Here is a 17,959-nt window from a genome sequence, read left to right on the forward strand (position 1 = left end):
AAATGTGGTGAGAGCTCCGGACCCAGAGGCTCAGATGAAACACCAGAAGCTCCACAGCTCTGAGTGGGACCGGGCTGAAAATCTGTCAAGTTTTCTCATGAGATTTCCTCTCTCCCTCCTGGTTCTGTTTGGACTGGAAACACCATGAGAATAACTTTCCTCCTTGCATTTCAGCAGTTTTGCTTCCGGGCCTGGGCTAAACAAGGAAGTGCAGAGGCGTGGGAACCAAGGGGAGACACAAACACATGGGAGCGCAGGATGAATGGCTCCAAATCCCTGCATTCAACTCGCTGCCTCCATCAGGGGTTCTCCTGCCAGCAGAACTCCTCTGCACGGGCTGACACTTTCAGGTGGAGGTGGTTATCTGTGGTTCAGATCCTTCTCTCCCTTAGGCAGCAAGGCGCTCCCAGGAATAACTCAACTTTTACTGCTGTGAGACAAGAACATTTGGACCAGGATCTTGGTGCTTTTTAAAGACACATCACCCAGCCCACAGCAGAGCACTTGGACACAGAGCCCAAGACCTCTAAACCTTTGTCCTTCTGTGGTAAAAGGGTTTGACTTCTTGATGCACTCATAATCTCAGCACGCTGAAAATTGAGTCCATTTCAGGTGTGGAGTACCACAAACCACTTCAGGGAGGCTGACCCATTCCTCCAGGATCCAAACTTCTTCACTAATCCACACCTTCAGCATCCACTGACAAAACAAGTTGTGCCCACAGGAGCAGGTATGGCATGTAGGGGTGAATAATGATCCTATCACCACATACATATTTCAGGATAAAATTCCAGCTTCACCACAGCCTAATGCACCACCCAACATGTGTTTACATCAAACAATCAGTAACTCAAAGCTGCAAAGAATGAGGAAATGGGAAGGAGTTTTTCCCATACCAAGCAACTTGTAATTTAAGGCATTGCTCTTTCTCATAAGTCTCCACCAGATTGGCATGGAAATCTCTTTGGGATTATGTGGATCTTTTCAGCAGTTCAAAGGTTAATTGGAGCTACACCAGCATTATGAGCAAAAAGGAAGGGACAATTTCTAGCAGAAAGGTCATGTATCTACTGAGCACTTCCCTCTGGAGCATTCATCATTATTTAATTATCACTGTACTAATAGCTAGCATGAATTAAAATATTCAGGGTCTATTAGGCTTTGTGGAAGAAGAAAACCTTGTGGTTTTTTAAGAACCTCACAACAGGAGATACTGGAACATCCTCCTGGCCCAGCTGGCCCTATCTCTGAGCATTTGGGGAGAACAACTGGATTTACTTAACTCTACAGCTTCCAGGCAGGACTGGCCCAGACCATGGGCAAAGAAGTTCCAGGTGAGTCTCAAGGACCTGCAAACAGCCCTGGCACAAGCCAGGAGAGGACTCAGTGACTAGAGAGACCATTTAAGTAGTCTTAATTTGAACCAGAATAGGTTTACATTAGACACTAGGAAAGAATCTTTAAAGTGAGGGTGGTGAGGCCCTGGCACAGGTTGCCCAGAGAAGTTGTGGATGCCCCATCCCTGGAAGTGTTCCAAGGTCCGGTTGGATGGGAACAACCTGGGATAGGGGAAAGTGCCCCATCCATCTTGCCATCTTCACTGAACAAGTTACATCTGAATTTGAGCCCCTTAATACCTGTTGCAAAAACCACCTTCCCCTCCTGGCTGGTGCTATCTGGTAGCAGCACCTAGACAGGTTCTGTCCTCTTGTCTGCATCATGTTCCTGCTCTGAACACATCCCCAGAGGCACAAGCACAGCTTCTCCATGTCCTTGGCTCAGACAGAGAAGCACAGCCCTGAGCCATGTCCTCCTCTCCCTGTCAGAAGAAGCAAGAGAGGCAGAAATGCACCCAAGAGACACCCTGTGACTCTGGTCCCTGCCAGCTCTCTCCAATGTGCCCTGCCCAAGGCACTTTTCCCTGTCGCAGTCTGGCACATCTATTTCAAATGCGGAGGATTGCCACATATCACAGGGAACAAGAAACAGATTCCCAACAGGGAAGCAGGGCCCTGGAGCAGAGTGGCATCAATGACATGCCCTTGAGGTTCAGAGAAGGAGGACACAACTGCTTGTTAATCCTGCTTCCCAGCTGGTGATTTCTAGGGATAACCTAGCCAGGGAATTCTAGGGAAAATGTTAAAAGAACTTCTAGCAATGCACTGTGAGAATAAAATCCCCATCGCTGCAGCTCACAGGGAGGCAACACTGCTGGTTGCACAATAAACCATGTGAACCACTGGACACAGATCCAAGGATCAGGAAACAAGCAGCAAAGTCTCCAGCAAAATCACCTCTTTCATTATTTGGTTTTAGGAACCCAGATGTGACCGCCTGTGTTATGGTAGATTACATGGTGGTCTCAAGCCTGCCTTTCAACCCCACTTTTCCTGAGTCCAATATTTTCTCTTGTTCTATTGTGCCTTTTTCACATGTTCACCCCTACCACATTTGCCTCCTTGCCCTTATCCCAGGCCCTCTCCCCAGCTTCCTCAGACACCATGAGCCCTCAGCCTGTTCTTGACCTCTCAGCGTGGCAGTCTTGAGCTCTTCAGACCTTGCCTGTGACTTTATGCTTCAGCACTTTTATTAATTCAGAGATGCCTTGTCTTAGAGGACAGATATGTACCAACCTGGAGGCACGAGGTAAGGCCACATGGTTGCAGCCCCAGAAGACAAAGCACATGCCCTGTGCCCACATAGATGTTAGCTGGCACAGTCCTGCCACTGAGGACCAAGAAATGAATCAACAGCACAGTGCTGCACCTTTACACAGGCAAGGAAAAGAGGCAGAGGTGAAAGTAAGTCACAAAATCAGAGCTGCATTACTCAGCATGGCCAGTTTGTCATTGCAGCACCTGAGTCAGAGGAGTAGAATTCATTTCACTTAAATTTAGACCTCTAAAATGTAGAATCTTATGTCTGGCCACACAGATTCAGCTTCCTTCACAGTCTGATTCATCTGACCTCTCTCAGACGCTATTGTAGATTGAATCACACTCTGGTTCTTCCTATTTTTCTGCATTGGCAACAAAGGGAGCCAACGGTGACTGGTTCATCCAAAGCCAGACATCTCAACTCTATATGCCAAAATAAGAGCAAAGGAATCCCACTCAGAGTATTGTCATTTTTCCCTAATTTAAGGGCTTAAAACTTTCAAAGCAGAAGGACAATGACAGCTGAATTTGTGGTGGGGCTTTTCATGCCAACATTCAGAGACTGTTTCCTCCCTGCCAGCTCACTCAGTTTAATTCATGGGAATGTCCAGAAACAGGAACCCCTGGAGCACAGTAAAAAAATGAGCCAGGCTCTGGCATTTCTGTGAGCAACCAGTTCTTAATTATTTGACTAATACAAGCTTTGTGCAGCAACCCCCATGTGCATTGAGCAGTTTGTGGAGGTTTCTTTGTCACCCATGCACAAACCTCCAAAAGGATCTAGGGTTTCTGCAGAGGTTTGGGTACAAGAGCACAATGCCAAACTGCAACTTTTCTCAGGAAGAAGAGGAATTTATAAAGAAATTGACCTTAAATGTAATTTGGGTCCAGAAGGATCAGAGCACCAGGAAAGGGGCTAATGCTGATCAAGTAGGAAATATATCATGGGCATGAGGCAAACCCTCCTAAATTCTGGAAAGCTCAGGAGCATGCTGGGAGCAGGTCTGATGGGAAAACCACAGGAATGGGAGTTTCTGCACAGAAGGGACACAACTACCCTGGGAGCAGGCTGCAAAGAAGCTCTCTGAGCCATGACAATGGAGACAAAATTACTCACAAGCCCCTGAACATTGGATACCTGTGGAGATGTGGGCTCTCCCTTCACTAGGAATAAGTCAAATATGGTTAGAAATCAGGATTTTATAATTTCAGCTCCCCAGCCCCACTCAGAAGTATTACTAGTTGAGGGCTCTGAGGCAGAGCAGAGCCAGGAGGGAAGGAAATGTCTTGGGCTGTGCCCAGGGGCTGCACTCAGACCCCACAGGGCTATGACAGGGCCAGGAGGAGAGCACGGGGGAAGGAAGTCTTATGGCAAGGTCGGACAGCAGCTGTCTCCAGGAATTAATCCAGGACCAGCATCCTCCTGGGATGGGCCTTAAGGATCTTGCATTGACTGACTGCCCTTCCTGAGTTCGGGAGGAAATTAATCTCCCACCGTGGGCTCCAGTTTATTTTTACATTGCAAGTTAGCCCAAAGGGAAAAAAAAAGAAAATCATAAAAAATGTTCTATTCCCTAAAAGGAATCACAAATTTCACAGCGACCTAAGGAGATTAGTCAAATCCCTGTGACCGTCAGCAGTTTCACTTAGGTCAAAGCCTGGCATAACTCAACCTCTGTGAGAAGGGAGGAGTGGCATGGACTGCCCAGCTCTGCAGGCTGGCCAGCCTCTCCAAGAGGGCCCTTCAGCAATATCTGGAGGGAAATATCCCTTTTGCAGTCCCACAGCAAACAGTCAGACTGACCCGGAGTGCAAACTGTGAAAGGGAACGTTATCTCTTGCAGATACCACAGTGAGATCTTCCAAGCTGGGAAGCAGGAGGAGGACAAATTTCCCAGGCTGGGAGACATCAAAGGCTGTGTGAAACCTTCCGAAAATGCTCACCCTGAATTTCTCATGCATGGGTGGGCATATGGGATAACTCTCCATAGGGTCAGGGAAATGTAGAAAGTGGAGCAGTTGGGTTCTGATTCGCCTCTTGCTTTGAGGGAGAAAATGAAGAGAATTTAGCTCAAAACCTAAAAATAAATATGCCACCCATAGGTTTGTCTTTGCACAAAAACTGGCCTGAGTTAGGTAATGTAAGGCATTTTTTAGATTAATTAATTTCCATTCCCTACCAAACGTGTCTGTGTTAATGGGCTCACAGAAGCATCAGCCCTTCAAGCTGTGCCTCAGACTTCATCCAGGGGACCAGTAATGTGGTGATGCTGCAGTGCACTCAGTGAGCAAAGAGGTTTTGGAGAAATAAACTGAGAACAAACTTTCAGATTTTGAAGTGTTCAAGACCAGGTTGGATGGGGCATTGAATAACCTAGTCTAGTGGAAGGTGTCCCTGCCCCTGGCAGAGGGGTTTGAGCCAGATAATCTTTAGGAACCCTTGCAGCTCAAATCATTCTATGCTTCAATGATTACTCTATGGAGAAATAGGGCTTTCAGCTCACACTCCACAGCTTTAAAAAAAATCTGCCTCCTTTTCAGCAAGAGGAAGGGGCCTCTTGATAGAAACCCAACAGAAATTCTACTGTCCTGTTGTGCAAATACAGAATTTGCTTTACATGGTATCAAGGAGCCAAAAAGGATAGGAGTTCCAGTGTTCTTCCTGCACTGCAGAGAGGCAGGAGGCTTATGCAACTGTTTCTTTCTCTCTGATAAAGTTTTTTGTGCAGTTCTTAAAAGAAATAACAACTTTTGCAATTCTTATCTATCCTCCCAGAGACACTTGTTCTCTCTTTGTAGCTTCTCCATCATTTGAACTCTTCCAGTAGTACCAGACCTGATGTTTTCAAAATTACGAGTCAGGAACTAGAAAATCTTTACACTGATTTAGAAACTAAAATATTGAAAACGAAACAAGATAGACCTCAGCTGCAGGGACTTTTGAGTTGCTTCTGGTCTTTGAGCTTCTGAAACCAAGAGTGGGACAGTCCCGTTGCATTTTTTCCAAGTATCATCACACCTGCTCTTCTATCTGCTGCTTCTTTCCTGGTGTTAAGTTCTCTTCAGACCAGAAAATATCTTTCTGTCCTATGAATGTGCAGCATTTAGCACAAGGTGGTCTTCAGGCAGAATGCATCTTCTGGTCATGGGAAAAATGAAGGTGAATTGTTACAATCAGCTGTTTTACCTACCAAATACATAAACCCAGAGTAAACATTTGAGAAGTGAAGCCAGCACCTGGGATAAGGAAGACAGACAGCATCATTGTCCATCACAGCTGGAAGCACCCTCACTCTTCAATATTTGCTCCTGACCCAGTGAGAGGTTTCCTGTGGGGAAAAAGGAACAATAAATAACAGGGAATCATAGAGTTATAGAATGGTTTGGGTTGAAAAGGACCATCTCTTTCCAACTCCTGCCATGGACAAGGGACACCTTCCACTAGACCAGATTGTTCAGGGTCCCATCCAACTTGGCCTTGAACAATTCCAGGGATGGAGCAACCATATCATCATCGCCATCATCATCATCATCATCATCATCATCATCATCATCATCATCATCATCATCAAAAATATTGCCCATCATTAATACATCAGAATATCCTCTGCTATTCCTCTAACATCAGGGTGACCAAAAGCATGAGTTTGCACTAAGTGGGTTCAGATTAGTCAGAGGTAACATGACCCTTTGCTCCTGATGATTTCACTAACATGACGTTTGTTCTCTTGCTTTTCTCCAGCCTCCACCTCCCTCAAAAAACCTGGAAATGCAGTTTCCCTAACTAGAAACACACATTTCATAGTAACATTTTCCAGACCACTTTGCAAGAGGAAAAGTGAGACAAATTTTTTCAGCACAGTTTTGTAGAAGCTCACAGCTCTTACCTGGCCCTTCCTGTCTGTATTCTGACATATTCCTTCAGTAATCCCCAAGTCCTCTTGGCTTCATCTTTTTGTGGTGTTTATTTCTTTGCCCTTCTTAAATAAACTATTGGCAGTTCCTATGGTAACACGCCTCATTGTTTCTCTCTCCTCCCTAAAAGTCTCTTCCCATTTAACAGGCTTTTTAAAAGGCTCTATTTATACTTTCTTTTGTTATCCTGCCCCTGCTCCGTTGCAGTCAGACAAGGGCAGGCACAGAGCAGTGCATGCACTACCCTGTGTTACTAATAATGGCCATCCATAAACAGGAGAGCGAGCCGTGGGGATCAAAGCTGTGACCTTCATCAGGAGATGCTCTGCTTCTTCGAGCAAAAAGAAAGGAAACCTGAGACACGGCTGGCTCGGGAGGGAAGCACTGTTTGCAGGGGTCATCCCCACCCTCCCACTCTCCAGCAATGCACTCAGGGGCTGCAAGCCCCCCAGATCAGCCAGCATGTGAAAAACAGCCTCACTGTCTCTGCAGGCAGCTTCCACCTCCCCTTTCTCCTCAGTGTCAGACATTCATCTACATTACCGGTAATTGGATAAAGAGAAAAATATGAACTGTGCTTCTTTTTGCTTCCCATTCCGTGAAAAGCTCCCCTCCTCTCTGTGCTTTTTCGTTTTAAATCTCAGGGCTATTACCAAGCATCAAGGTTTATGTCCTTAAGATTCATCATATCAATTTAAATGCAGATTACAACTTATTTTAACCCTTAGCTGAAGCAGTAGGTGGATTTTTATGATGACAACTCATTGTTTCTCAGGCATTTCTTCTAATGAAAAACAAAGGGTCTGAAACAGGCCAAGTACAATTTGATTCCTTTCTCCATCGAGAGGTTTCACTTGCACAGTCAGGCTGGTGCCAGAAACCACACATTTTTTGGTCATCTTTAGGGTGTTCCAGGAAACATATTGTCAACAGATCTCAAATTTTCAGTAGGAAAAGCAAGTAGAAGAATGACTCCCTAGCCTTCCCCTTTCTTTCTCCACATAAAGACAGCTTTCATGGCTTCCTTATTGATGAAGAATGACCCCCAAAAGTTGTAAATCCATTTATTCTTTTCTTCCTTGTGATCTCTCCTCCCTGGCCAGCACAAGAAACTGTGATGCCCTCAAAGTGCCACTGCATAAAGGGTTAAGGTATCTCAAACTACAGCCTCAATGAGCAACTCGAAAAAGTGTCCTGTCCCCAGGGCAGGATCAGTGTATGAGAATTTGCTCAGATCATTTAATGTTTGTAACTTGATTTCCTGCCGGAAAGCTTCAGTGGGCGGAGTTTCTGCTGAACCAGACAGAACTAGAGCTATTTCCTTTTCCAGATTGCTTGTGCATGTCCAGTCAAGCTCAACTGAATTAATAGCAATCAGCTTGTTTCCCCCACACACCCCTTCCCATTCACCTTTTGCAGTGCAAATATGGGAAGTGAGTGATAATCTTGCTGTCAGGGCCTCGGGAGATGAGATGGTCCTTCAACCTTGGCCAAGTCCCATTGGTTCTCTGCACCTCTGGCCCACTTCTTGTTAAATGCTAGAGAAAGGATGCTCCAATGACCCGGCTCCTGCCCTACTGATTTCCTACATGACCTTGGGAAAGTCAATTAACATTTGCCTGCCTCCACCTTCCATGAAATGGAAAGGAAATCATCAGAAGGCTTTGCCACCACCAGTATTAAACCATGGCCCATGAGGACTGAAAGTAGAATTCTTTCCAATTTAAGCTTAAAGACAAATTGCTATTTTATCCTGAATAGTGCAGTTCTGGGTTGGATCACCTGAAGCACTTCTGCAAGGAAAAAACAGCCCTGTTACCCCCCACCATGCTCCCAAGTGCAAATTGATTCATTCATCCCCTATGTTGGCCATCCTAGGAACCATGAGTTTCTTCCATATTCATTACTGAATGCAACCAAACTTCCTGGGAAAGGCCAGATTCTGTTCCAGGTGCTTGCTTTTTTACCAAAGTTTTATGTTTCATCTAAGTAGTCTGAGCTAACCCCCATCAAGGATGCTTTTATCAATACTGAGATCATCTACAGAGAGGTGAATGCAGGACCAGCCAAGTGGGATCCTATGGACCTCACAGAAGAACAAATGGCTGGGGCCAGAGGTCTAACCCATGTACAGCCTTGGGACTCTACTGGTTTGAATGGTGTCAGGTCAATTTATTTGAGGTTCAGTTGGTAATCCAGACACTTTGGTTATTGAGGTGAAGGTGGGCAAGCCCCCTTCCCTCAGTCAATTTTTAGCAGCACCATTCGAAAATCCTCCCCAAAGTAAACAGCAAAGTCACCCCAAACAAAAGAAATGAAGCACTGTGGGTTTTGGTTTTTTTAACTCTTACAAGACCAAAGGGGAAATTCCTCTGAAGCACAGAGAAATTTCTGAGTGTTGTGTTCCTCACCCTTTTCAAATTGCTGTCTCCATACCAGCCTGTGAGTCCCAGTGCTGGATGCCTGGGGCAGCACCCTCTCCCCCCATCCAGATAGTATCATGTCCTTAGGATGTGTCTACACTCCTAGGTGGAGCTGGTTATGAAGAATAGTCCTTTCCTTAAGCCTGGCTAAGTCTGGAGGCCCTGGGCGTGAGACAGAAAGTAGGCACTGCTCCTTATCATGCAAGAATGTCCTGTAATGAGGATAAGGAAGGTGCTTTGAATAGGTATGTGGGGTTGGCTGCAGGTAACTTCTGGCAGCAGCAGGGCTCTTGCAGCATGGACTCCTACAAGCCCTGGTTTCCAGTGCCAGATGAAGTGGGGCAACAAGCTGCCCCACACCAACCTCCCTAAACCAATGATCAATTCAGCTTCTTTCACCAAAAAAAAAAAAAAAGCACAAAATTTGAGGACAACATCAATGAAAAAAACATCACCAGGACCTAAAACTCAAAATCTTTATCTGCTACTCTTAGTTAATCCTCCTTTCTGATTGCTGGCTCGTGTGCATGGGAATGCAATGTGTATGGTTTCATTTTCTTAATTGCAATCATCCTGCAGACCATCTTCAGGCACGCTGGGGACCACCAGTAGTGCAGGGACCGCATGTGAAGAAGCCCTGCCCTGGGAGACCCATCTTGCCTTCCCTGATGTGGTTAAAATGCCATTCCAGATTGTGGTGCTTGAAAGGATTTAATGATGTTCTCAGCCCAGACAAGAGCCCTGGACTATGCCCTGTGCCTGAGAAAGCAGGAATGAGCCTCAGCTGTGTAGGAGGGCAGCTGTAAGAAACCAGGATATCTGCAGCAGTGGTAGAGTTCCCTTCATAGCCTACCCCATCTCTTTCACATGCAAGTGTAGCCTTGGAGTCTCTGGACCTTGCTTTTTCTGTTCTTAAGCTTCACTGGCTATTAATACCTGGGGAATCTGTGAAGTAGGCAAACAAGGTTTTGATGAGTGTGGGAAAAAAAAGGCATTACCACGTATGAGTGAACTTCAGTTTCGCTCATGTGCTGAATTAGTCAGTACCTTCAAGTGAATTTCAAGTGCTGGTCTAGCTATTGAATGACTCTTCTTGAAGAGCTAAGTGCTCCATTTTTAGCCTCTACTGGAGGAAAACTAAATTGAAAAAATAATATTTGAATCAGAACTATTGCAAAGGCTTTGGGGTTGGGTTTTTTGGTGTGTTGTTTTGGGGTGGGTTTTTTTTGGTTTTGCTGGGGGTTTTTTTGTGGGTTTTTTTTTGTTTGTTTGTTTTTTTGCATTTTTCAACATTTTTTATCTCTCCCAGAAAGAAAAAGTAACTAGTAGTCAACACACAGCAGTTGCTGGCTGGAGAAATCCAGGTTGCTTGTCATGCCCATGAATGTGATGTCTGAGTCAGGAAACCTCACTGAGATGTTGCAGCCCCAGAGGAATATGATGTGATAATTGCATCACCATAGGTCCAGAAATATCTGGTGTAGAGGGTCAAGACACAAGCTCCAGTGGCTGAGAAATTCAGTGGAGGACTTGCTCCATTTGAACATTTAGTGGATGAAAAGGAGGACGAGTGCTGGAACATCAACACTGACATCTCAAGAATTCATGTTTCACTTCCTACCCTGGAGGAGTGGTTCCTCCTGCAACCTTTCCAACCCAGAATTATCACTTTTCTGCTGCTTCCCCCTCTAACACAGTGGCTGTGAGGAGTGCTGTCTGCAGATGGCAAAAAAACAGATTTGTTTTTTTTCCATCAGTTCACTGTTAATGGTGTCCTGGCTTGAAGAAAGTTGAGTTTGGCTGAAATGGAAATGACAGAAGGGGCAGGAAAAGAAAGATTACAGAAATTTAGACAAAGCAGGTGTATGGATTGCATGTCTATCCTTTCTGCAAACACGGAGGCTGCGTGGGCTAGATCCAGGAAAATGTCCCAGCTGTAATACAAGCACTTTGACAAGCACACATTAAAACATAGCCAGGTTTTCCACTAACACTAAGGCAATCACAGCCCACTGGGATTAGCATCTGTGCAGAGGTTACAATCCTTCCACATTGCTTTTCAGTGCATTATGCTGAAAAACGTGCTCAAGGATGCTCACGTGCACAGGAGATTGTTGATATTTGTGCTGAAAATCCATTCAAATTCAGAAATTACAGCTAACATGAAGCCTACTTGATCCTCTTAAGGCTGTGACCTGATTGTAGAAACATTTCTCTTTGCTTGTTTTTCTAAAATAAAAGTAAGCAAGGCAGAGGCTTGACTGAAGATGGATTCAGGCTTGCCAGGAGACCTGAAGGTGTTCCTCAGTTGCATTGCCCATCAATTTTTAATGCCTCCATTTTCCCTCCAGTTCACAATGGACAAAAGCTCCCCTAGTCAGGATATTCTCTGATTCTGTGGTGCCCAAGAGCATCAGCCAAACTGGTATGAATTTACACCCCCAGCCAAGAAGCAACACTCCCAGGCACAGCAACCCTTTGGCCTCACCCATGCAAGAGGGATCAAGCTGGGTTTGACAGCACTTCTGAGGGAATGTGGTGGAGCCTCATGCTGCTGACCCTTTATCTTCTGCCAGAGCTGTCAAGCTGAAGTTGTGCTCGAGCACTACAATTTGCCATGTGGCATTTCAGATGGGAAGCAAAAGAATGGCTTTGCCAACCACAGCACTCAGGTTCTTCACTAAATAAAAACCAGATTCCTGACATTTGCTGTGTCTGAGAGAAAGGCGGGTCTGTCATTTTCACAAACAATAAAGGATGCAGAAAAACAAACTTATTCCCTAAGAGCCAAGTGCAGTTCCCCATCATGCCTGGGAATCCCCGTGGAAGGGAAATGCTGTTCTAACAAGAAAAGATTTGACCAAAAATACCCAACCAAATGAAGCAACTGCAACATTTTTCTTTGTATTTTTTTGTTTGTTTGTTTCAGTTCTCAGGTTGTTTTGGGTTTTAAAGAAAGCAGCCACAGGGCAGACTTCTCCATAAGTCCCACCAACACCAGTGTTAGCAGAGGGACCTCTGCCCTCCAGAGCTTTCCCCGGGCTTTGCCAGACTAATTTTAGCACCACCAAAAGTCACGCTCTGAGTTTTCATTAAAAAAACGTTGATGTGAAAAACAGATAATTTTCTCACTTTGAAAAAGTAGCAGGGAGTCAGACAGCAGAACCTAAATGCCAATAGCAAGGGAAGTGACAGGTTTTTTTCTGTTCTCAGCAGACTTCATTGCAAGGTGTGAATTTGCTGATGCCTAACCAAGGTTAAACTTATGCTCTGCGTTGAAAGGAGAAGGAGAAGGAGAGAATGAAAATCCCTTTCATCCAGCAATGCATTTCAAACTTGCAGACACCAAATGTCTTGAAAATCCTTTGCAATCAATCAACAGATTCCAAAGTTTTTATCCAAGGATCCACTTTATACATTTACACATATAATATTATAGTTACATAAGATTCATAAGTGTTAAGAAATTGTGGTAAATTTCACTTATTTCCTTTACTCTTTTCAAACAGTCATATGCCAAATCAGCCCTTCTCAAGTCCTGCTGGAGGACTTGCTGTGGGTCCTAACAGGTTGGGATGTCAAGGCTATGTTGTGTAACAGCCTGAAGCTGTGTCAGGGGAGGTTTAGGTTGGATATTAGGGAAAGGTTCTTCACCCAGAGCATGGCTGAGCATTGCAATGGGATCCTCAGGGAAGTGGTCACAGCACCAAGCCTGACAGTTCACAAATCATTCGGACAACACTCTCAGGTGTGATTTTTGGGGTTGTCCTCTGCAGGGCCAGGAACTGAACTTGATGATCCTTGTGTGTCACTTCCATCTAAGGATATTCTATCGTCTATGCTTCCAGGTCATCCCTTAACCAGAGAGGAGGACTGCATACTTTGAACAGTGTTCTCAAAAACATAAAATACTCTCAGACCATTCTGGTTTAGAGGACACCAGCTTAGCGTCTTTCAGGGAAGAAGTAAAAATATCTTTAAAATGCAGTAACATCTGAGGATCTCCTGATATTCATCTCTATGTGTTTGTGTCACATCCCTCTCTGCCTGTGACCCCAAGCCCCCTATTATTCTTTTCATTTTTTGAAGCCCTTGGCTGCCTCTGCAGTGACTTCTGCTAAGAGTCCTCAACAAGTTAGAAATAAATGAAAACTTGTCATGGCATCATGTGGTCTGCTCCCGTTCCTTTGAATTTATGGTGGTTCTTTACACCACAGAACTAGACACGGGTTGTAGACACAAAGGTTGACAGCCTGAGGTGAGGGCCCTGGCTGTAAATGACAACAGCTCCTGAATTGTGCCAGCTTGAGTCTGTGACACCTTGGGTGACCCCTGTGCCTCACACCTACTCAGAACCACTAATGGGAGATGTTAAATATATCCTGTATAGCCTCAGAAATGAGCAGCCTCCGCCCTTCATCTGTTGGGGGCACAAAGGGCATCTCCCCCAGAGGACAGGGGACACTGCTGCACTAAGCCCAGGCCTGTGCTGTCTGCCCTTGGCTTTGCCCCCAGACTCATCCTTGTCTTCCTCAGCTTCCTCTTTGTTATCTTTTTCTCCTTCTTCTCCTTCTTCTTTCTTCTCCCTCCTCCATCTTCCTCTTCTTTCTCCTTGTCTTCTTTCTCCTCTTCCTCATCACTTTTTTTTATATTTATCTTCTTCCTTTATCATCATCTTCTTCTTCCTCTTCCTTCTTTTCCTCCTCCTCTTTCTCCTTGTCATCACTATTTTCTTTCTTCTTCCTCTTCTTCGCCCTCCTCTTCCTCCTCATCATCTTCATTTTCTTCTTCTTAGAATCATAAAATCACAGAATATTTTGGGTTGGAAGTGACCTCAAAGGTCATCCAGTTCCAGCACCCTCCCATGGACAGGAACAACTTCCACTATCCCAGGTTGCTCCAAGCCCCATCCAGCCTGGCCTTGGACACTTCCAGGGATGAGGCAACCACAGCTCCTTTGGGAAACCTGCGCTAATGCATCACCACTCTCACAGGGAAGAGTTTTTTCCTAATATCCCATCTAAACCTGCCCTCTGCAGCTTAAAGCAATTCTTGCTTCTCCTGTCACTCCAGCCCTTTGTCCAAAGTCCCTCTCCAGCTCTCCTGGAGACCCTTTAGGCAACGTAAGGGGTTCTGTTCTCTCCGGAGCCTTCTCTTCTCCAGGCTGAACCCCCCCAGTTCTCGCAGCCTGTTTCCACAGCAGAGCAGCTCCAGCGCAGTTTGTCCATTTCTTTCCCTTTTCCCTTTTCCCTTTCCCCTTCGCTCACGCTCCCCTCACCCTTGACCCCGCCCACCCCGCAAGCCCCGCCCCTCTCCAGCCCCGCCCACATCCACGCCAGACCACGCCCCCTCCGCCGCCTGTTCCCTCCCCATTGGTTCCCGCGGGCGCCACGTGACGCGGCGGCGGCGCGCGCGGGGGCGGGGCCGGGTGCGCGGGTGCGCTCGGGGCGGCGGCGGCTGCATCTGCATGTGCGGCGGGAGCGGGACCGGCCGGGCGGCGAGCGGAGCCGGGCGCGGGGGAGCGCAGCCCAGAGCAGCCGAGCGGAGCCGGCGGGCAGGTCCGTGCGCGGGCGCGAGGGCGGGCGGGCGCGGGGAAGCGGCGGCGGCGGTGGCCGCACGTGGGTCCGCCCGCTCAACAATGCGGGCGGGAGGGCTCCGTGCGCCGCCGGCTGCGCGGCCAGCGCGGCGTGCGGAGGAGGCTGCGCCCTGCGATGTCCCCCCGGAGCGGGGTGATGGCTCCGCTGCAGCCATCCTGGGGCTCTGGCGGGGGGACAGCAGCGTGCGTGCCCCCCCGGCGAGGCTACAGCGCGTTCAGATTGAACCCGAAATTGAGGGAGGGGAGCTGCAGCCCCGGTGTGCGGGGGTCACGCACGCTGCTTCCCCACGCGCGGTGCCGCAGTCCCGCACCGCGTGTGCGGGCACGGAGCATCCCGGCAGAGCCCATCCCGCCGCGCTCCGTGGGTGGGATGCAGCGTGGGCACCTCAGGGCTCCACGGGGCCTCTCCGCCCCCGTCCGGGGCCGGACGCGGCGATCGGTGTCAGCGGGGGCCCAAGGGGGGAGCGCCGGGCTGCAGGCTGTCCGGGCTCGCCATCCCTAAGGGTGTTTCCGAACGGGGCTGCCCTGCAGCTCTAGCTGCGGCAGGGATGGCCCCTCCTGGGTCGTGTTCAGAGCAGGCTGCCGAGGGAAGTGCTGGAATCGCCGTCCCCGGAGGTGTTCAGGGAGCATGTGGCTATGGCACTTGGTGGCATGGTTCGGTGGTGAAAATGGTGGTGTTGGTGGTGCATTGATGGTTGCACTCGGTGATCTTGGAGGTCTTTTCCAGCCTGGATGATTCACTGATTTCGTATTTGAGCATATCTCCTTAGGCTAACAAGCCATTCTTGGCCTTGCTATGGCGTGGGGGCTTGGGAATGCCAGTAGTTCCCATTTCCTGGGCAGGCAGGTCACGTAGCAGGAGGATATACCCCATGCTATGCCTTTCTCTGCCGTAGGTGAAGTGGATTTTTGCATGCAACTGAAATTACTAATCCAGGCAATTAGCTGGAATCTGTCAAGTTTGTACTGCTGTCAGTTTCTCTAGTTCATTTGGTTACAGCTTTATCTTTCTGCTCAAAAGAACTGAAATGTAAGTGGGGCAACCGAGTGTCTGGAGCTGCTGGGTTGAGTTTACGTGCATCCTTCTGGCCAAAGAAGGATCAGCAAGAAAACTGAGCCTTAATGAAGTCGTATATTTATTTAAGAAGGGTAAGGGGGATAAATGGGGCTAGTGGCTTGTTTGTGTATGAAATGTCATGAATCTCCCTACCAGGTTGTGAGCTGCATTTAAATTCCACTGTTACAAGGATCACTGATGATTTTTTTATCATGTCATTGCTGACAGCATATGTTAAAAATGCTGCAGGTGGATTTAAAGCTGAGGGCCTTGTGGGATCACCGATGTTCTGCACTAATATTTATACACGTCCAGGGACTTAGCAGTGTGTTGTCACTTGGCCTCAGAGTTAACTGCACAGATGCTGGCTGGCAGGGGTTGATGCAGCATGGTCCCTGACACAACCACTTTTTGGGGATCTCAGCTACACCAAATTTGCCAGTTGGGCAAGTGAAGTGACTTTTAGTCTTTCATAAGTGGCCCAACCTGAAATTTGTTCCTTTTGGGAATATTAAAACTTTTATTTCGGTTTACTTGTGCCCAAGGTGTATGCCATGAGCAATCATCCTGTTGGCTCTGCTTCAGGAGATGGCTGCTTGCAGAAGCAAAAAGCTTTTGTTACAGCTATTTTATTTTTATGTGCGCCTTGATAGCTCAAAAATCACTCAGCTTCCAGTCAAGGCAATCCTGGGTAAGAAGCATCCACTGGGATTTGCCTGTTAAGTGAATTTCTTTGATTTGACAGCAGAAGTGCCCAGAGAGACATCAAAAACCCCAACATTAGAGCATGTTTCCAGCTTCATCATCCCCTACAAGACATGGAAATCAGTGGCTTGAAATCCATCATCCCTTGATTTTAAAATAGCAAACAGTAAACATTGTCTCCTATCAATAACTTTAATTATGGTTTGAGTTTTGTCTCAGACACACATTGTCATAGGGAATCAAAGTTTAGCATCCAGATGTGCTCAGTGGGGTGGTAGCGTCTTTGGACAGGGTGTAACACGCTTTTATAGCATAAATTAAAATAAAAAAGGGGTTTAGCAGCATAGCAGGCTGTTGTGTAAGAAAACTGCCAACTTTTGGGCTGAGACTGCGTGGTTTCTGGGCATCGTGTGCTGCGGCGTGCTGGCGGCTGGTGTTCCCGGGCGGCTTTGGATGGGGAGAGCGAGTTTGACCACTCTGCAGCTGAACCCTGACGGAGTTTTTCAACCATAAAATGAAGTGCAGAGGAGGCTTTGTGTGTGCCACGGATAGCGAAACCGAAAGCAAAAATAAACACCCGCGAAAGCCGGGTTTTTTTGGTCATTGACAGAAAAGGAAAGTGCCGGTCTAGGGGAGGGTGTGAAGTCCCGTGTTCATTACACTCCTAATCTGGAAAATACAGACTGTGGCACATGGTGGCAGCGTGCGTGGCTAATTTTACATCTTGTCCTTTTGCCTTTCTGATTTAACCCAAAATTAAGGAAGGGAAGCAGCACCCATCGGCCTATTAAATGTTCATTTTTGCCAAGTTACACCACTTTGCGAACCCGAGACACGACCGGATTCCTGTGGCAAGGAGCCCTTAAAATTTCAACAGCTCTACCTATAAATATAGTCACCGTGAAAGGCAATCCGGCTTTAAAAGAAAAAAAAAGCAACCATGCTCTTTTTTTAGTCCCACTGTATCTGCTTGACTTTAGTACCATGCGATGCATCTCCAGCCGGGCGATGAAGCCGAGGTGGTATGGAACATTCAGTCTCCTGATTCCTCTTGCTAATTGTGTGAAGAATGGGAGCAAGCAAAGAAAAAAAAAAAAAAAAAAATTGTTTTACTTATCCTGAAGATTTTTGGGGATGGGACAGTGGGGCTGGATCTCTGCATCCACATCATGGCCTTTTGCAGAGGGACCTTTGGTGATTGCTTGGTCCTGGTGAGTTCCCAGGAGCTGCTGCACTGTGGGGCAGTACAGGATGAAGCCTGAAGCATCCCTTGGCTCTAAAGCAATGTCCCAGATGAAAATTAAAGGGAAAAAAAATAAAGAAAGAAGCTGGCTGCCACCTCACCCCAGAGGTGTCTGGGCTCACCCACTGGTCTCTGATGCAAGCACAGCAGCTCAGGGAGCTCAAGGGCTGCTTTTGGACATGCTCAGGGTTGCCCAGGGACAGGCTGGCCTCGGGAGCAGGTACAGCATGTTCTGGGCATTCCTCCAGGCCAATAGGACCCCCCACCAGCCCCAGACGATGTAGTGGAGTGATGGCCACTGACACATCCTGGTAGAGAAGACAGCACTGCCTGCAGGGCTGGAATTTAGGAGCAGCTGCAAGG

At 47.1% G+C, this 17,959-nt stretch overlaps 1 protein-coding gene and 1 long non-coding RNA gene across 2 annotated transcripts in view; one reads left to right on the forward strand and one right to left on the reverse strand.

The window, feature by feature from the left end:
- Positions 1 to 5,743: 5,743 nt before the first annotated feature.
- Positions 5,744 to 6,596, reverse strand: LOC110480155 (uncharacterized). Its single transcript, XR_002467061.3, has 3 exons — positions 6,545 to 6,596; positions 5,895 to 5,986; positions 5,744 to 5,796 (listed from the first exon to the last, which is right to left on the reverse strand). It is a non-coding gene; the product is annotated as an uncharacterized LOC110480155 (long non-coding RNA).
- A 7,824-nt stretch (positions 6,597 to 14,420) lies between these two features.
- The window catches only part of PTP4A3 (protein tyrosine phosphatase 4A3), a 41,890-nt gene continuing 38,351 nt past the window's right edge, over positions 14,421 to 17,959 (forward strand). Inside the window, exon 1 of the mRNA XM_021547913.3 lies at positions 14,421 to 14,553. The gene's annotated coding sequence lies outside the window, so the exon portion shown is untranslated. The remainder of the gene's footprint in view (positions 14,554 to 17,959) is intronic.

The sequence above is a fragment of the Lonchura striata genome, chromosome 1 (genome assembly GCF_046129695.1).
Source record: "Lonchura striata isolate bLonStr1 chromosome 1, bLonStr1.mat, whole genome shotgun sequence".
In the NCBI taxonomy this organism is placed as follows: domain Eukaryota; kingdom Metazoa; phylum Chordata; class Aves; order Passeriformes; family Estrildidae; genus Lonchura; species Lonchura striata.